This window comes from Kryptolebias marmoratus, linkage group LG2, assembly GCF_001649575.2.
Source record: "Kryptolebias marmoratus isolate JLee-2015 linkage group LG2, ASM164957v2, whole genome shotgun sequence".
NCBI classification, from domain to species: domain Eukaryota; kingdom Metazoa; phylum Chordata; class Actinopteri; order Cyprinodontiformes; family Rivulidae; genus Kryptolebias; species Kryptolebias marmoratus.
The window spans coordinates 27076802-27081119 of NC_051431.1; the positions used below are offsets into that span (position 1 = coordinate 27076802).

General features: G+C 35.8%; 1 long non-coding RNA gene across 2 annotated transcripts in view; it reads left to right on the forward strand.

The window, feature by feature from the left end:
- Positions 1-3795, forward strand: part of LOC119617982 — a 38488-nt gene extending 34693 nt beyond the window's left edge. For both annotated transcript variants that reach the window (XR_005234505.1, XR_005234504.1), the window contains one exon: positions 1671-3795. This is a non-coding gene — a long non-coding RNA (uncharacterized LOC119617982). The remainder of the gene's footprint in view (positions 1-1670) is intronic.
- The last annotated feature ends 523 nt before the right edge of the window (positions 3796-4318 follow it).

The window sequence follows — 4318 nt, forward strand, 5'->3', positions numbered from 1 at the left end:
GTAATCATCAAAATTAAACGAAATAAACATTTGAAATATATGAGTTTGTATGTAATGTATGAATATAATATACAAGTTTCACTTTTTAAATGGAATTACTGAAATCAATCTACTTTTTCATGATATTCTAATTTTATGACCAGCACCTGTACACTGTATGTAAGCAGTTCCAAGTGTGCTGGTATAAGGCACAAAACTACAGTGGCCCAGGGGGGTTGAACAAAATGCAAAAGCCACAACAGAACACAACACAAAAAGGTCACAAAACAACAAAAGCCACAACACAAAAACAAAAGCGACAGTGGAAGTTATGCTACAACGGAAGTTATCCTAAGCGAGTTGTTTTATTATTATTTATCTTTATTAAATAGTTTAGCAGTTTACAATACAAAAAGGTACATATGTTTGCAATAGAGAATTACAAAAGGCGAAGCCAGTTGGTGGCAGATTTAATGCACCGCATCAAAGAAGAAGTAGAAGGAATATAGACAAGGGAGTTTTTCAGTGGAAAAGTAAGTAAAACATTCATTTTGTTTAGCTAATGTAGAGAGGCGGTATTATAAAGATGAATGTTTTTACCTTTATATTCAGGCTTTCTGGCAACAAAACATGATGTTACATGACATTTAAGTGACCACAGTGTCCAACAGCACTACAAATGTGCTCATGCTGCATAAAGTCTCACCTAGTCTACATATTCAAATCAAGATAAATAATCTAGCATTATCATTTAAGCTGCTTTCATTCATGCATCATTAATTATTGTCTCAGTCATCATACTAAAAAATAAAGACTTGTCTGTCAATTACAAGTGTTAATATTGTAGCTAAAACATTGGACAATTGTTCTATTCACACATTTGTCCATTGTTTGTTGGGCTGTTTAGCTCTGGCTTAATTTCCAACAGTATGATTATGAATAAAATCTCTCTAAGCCCTGAGTATCTATTCAAATCAACTTGAGACACACCTGTACAGCTAGATGTCCCCATGATGATATTCAGTGATTCTGTAGGACATAAAATGAATGGTAAATGCAGCCATCATAAACACTTATTTCTTCTGTTTACACCAAAACTAGCTTTTGCATTTGGTTGTCACCATTTTGTAAAAGTGGGATTGTTCTGCAGCAACCGATAGGGTTCAGATAAAAGCTGATTAAATATTTAGTTGAGCAGTGTTTTTGTTTTTGTTTTTGTTTAAGGTTAAAATCAGTGTGTTTTTTGTTCTTATTGTTAGTTTTACTCAGACCAACATAACTGGCTTGAATGGTTTCTTCCCCTGAACTTTTGAGTAACATGGACCTTCTGTTTATTATCATCCTTCTTCATCCTCCATTTTTTACCTGGTTTTAAATGACATGAATGAACAAATGTGTGTAAGCAAACATGAACTTTACAATATGACGGGTTTTAACAACTAAAGGTTACAAAGGTGAAAGTATTGGGTCTCTGGAATTTTGTGAATGTAAGTATTGTGAGCATGTGTGTACCTGTGGGTGTGTGTAAGCATGATGTGGGGAGGGGGCTTGGCCAGAGCAGCTGTGAGCAGATGTCACTTTGAGTGAGGGACTTGAGAGAGGCAGAGGAAGAAATGCGGCTGGGCCAACCCTCTAATTTACGCATGAGTGGCGCTGCACCGCTGATATTTACATTTAAATTGATGTTTCAGATACTTAATTAAAGACGAGGACTGGGCTCTTCTGGTCGGCGGCTGCCTCTTCCTCATCTTCCTCCTTCTCAGCAGAGTGCACAGACTACTCACTGGAACCCACAGCACTTCCCTGAACCCCGTCAACAATATTTCACTGGAGGCCAGTTAGTGACAGTGCAACTCATTGTTGTGTCTCCAGTCATTTTCTCAGTGCATTATTGAATACACAATGCCCCCTGGTGGTTTGTGACACCTGGTCCACATTAACACATAAAACAAACTCTCTGTCCTGGGTTCTGTCAGTAATCACATTACCAAGATCCACTGTGCGATAGTGGCAATTATTAAAGAGGCTTGTGTTAGAAATGTGTGTCGAGTTTCTGTTAAACTGTTGACAAGTTGTTAAAATGTTGGCAACGTGTTTTGCTTAAATTCCTACTGAGTACAAAGCCTGGCCTTCACATTCAGCCTGTTTATTTAGTTTTTATAGACAATTGCTGTTATGTGTTCATAATGGCATTGTTTTACCTGTGCTCACACTTGATTTTAACATGTTTCACTGCAGCACTCATATGTTGCAGTTATTATTTTTTCACCATGAGACATTTAAAAATGGTTAACTTAAAAAACTTTACCTGAGTTATGACTAAAAAAAAAGACTTTAATGCTTAACTTCTGCAGTCTTTACAAGGCTGGCATCAGGTTTGAGGCTGGCAAACCATATCTGCCCCTTTTTACATTTCTATCTGAGATAATATTGTTTAATGTGTTAAAACTGTCCCTCTAATCTGCTACAGATCCAAGTCCCTATTCTCATTTTGCAAACAATACTAAGCATGCTTGATGCAGACTTATCATGGGAGTTACTCAACTTTGGAAAAAACAACAACTTTGAAGCTGAGAATATGAAATTTAATTTTCTTATAACCTTTGATTTTTGATGTAGAAATAAAAAAAAACATCCAATTGATCGTTTGCTGATGAGTTTTCAGCCAAGGAAAATTTGAGATATAATGTCTATATAAGGACAATACTTCCATTGACAGTATGTGCATAGTCTCATGTAATGGGTATTGCAAAAAAAAATGGGTACTCAAATCCTAGTGAGGTTATTTAACTTTGATTTTTTTTTTTTAACAAACTGTGGCTAAATGCCATTATTCGTTTAAACAAAAAACAAAGAGTAGACATTTACAAAACTTTATCTTTTCATTACTTTTAGGCCATACTTGGTACAATTATAGCATAGACTTTTGTTGAGTTGATGTCAATCCAATCAAAGGGATTTATATTCCCACTTTTTCAAATGGGTGTGGGTATCTCGCACACCTTAATAGCATGATATGACTTGTTGTTTTTGCACTCTACTGTCTGACTTTTAGCAAAAAAAGATGAAGCACACTTTTAGAGCTTTAAAAAAAGACTATTTCTCATCTCCACAGCTAAATGCTGACTGAGTAGTGAGTTTGTGGCTTCCAGACTTCAGTCGAGTTTAACTGAAACCAACTCAAAGTTGAGGGAGGGGAGTGCAGATTGTAGCGATAATTTTTAATATAATTTTTTAGTTGGTAGCTAATAAAGTAAAATTAGAATCAAGAAATAATAACCATGTCTTGTTTTGTCTTATTTCTGGAAATGATGACATTTATTTTAATTAAAAAACATGGGGTAGCAAAAACGAAAGTATGCATCCCACTTTAGCAAATGCGGAAGCAGATGCTCCATTGAGTTTTATACAGTATATAAAACATTGTCTCTTTAAATGTATATACTTTTCATGTTCTCTCATTTCAAAGAACAATGTTAGTATTCATGTTAGGGTTTTTTTGGGGGGCTAATTTCATGGATTATATTAAAGATGCGATGCTAATAAATACATGACAATTATTTAAGAGCAAAGCATAATAAGCTAAAGCCAAAAATGTGTTTTCTAATTTGTGTTAATTTTTAATCATTTAGTTATGTTTGTTTTAAATTCTACATGTCTTGAAAAAATATAATTCATATTTTAATATAAATAATTACACATATATCTAAAAAACAAAGTCTATTTATATTGTTTTATCAATAAATGTGAACTGCGAATGGCCCTCAGCTAGAAGTTTTTGTTTGTTTTTTGCCTCCATTGCAACTGAGTTTGACACCCCTGCCCTACAAAGCTGCTATATGAAGTAAATGGTAAATCTCTGACTCATGACTCAGACTCATCTCCTTGCACTTATCTGTGGTTGGGTCACAGAGGTAACAGGTCCAATAGAGAAACCCAGACATCTTTCTCTTCTTTTTAACTCAGATCATCTTACGTTGAGAAATGATGAAGTTGTAGATGACTTTGTCAAACCCTGAAAATAGTGTTATGCACAATCTCATCTACCCATCTATCTTCTACTGTTTATCCATGGTGGGAACAACAGATCCAAGAAGGAACACCAGACAACCCTTTCCCCAGTTCCTCCTGGGGGATCCCAAGGCATTTCCAGGCTAGAGAGGATATATAATCCCTCCAGTGAGTTCTGGTTCTTCCTTCGGGTCTTCTCCCAGAAAACCTCTAAAGGGAGCCATCCTAATCAGATGCGTGTACTACCTCAACTGACTCCTTTTGATGCAGAGGGGCAGCAGCTCTACTCCGAGCTCCCCCAGAATAATGGAGCGCCTCATCTTATCAC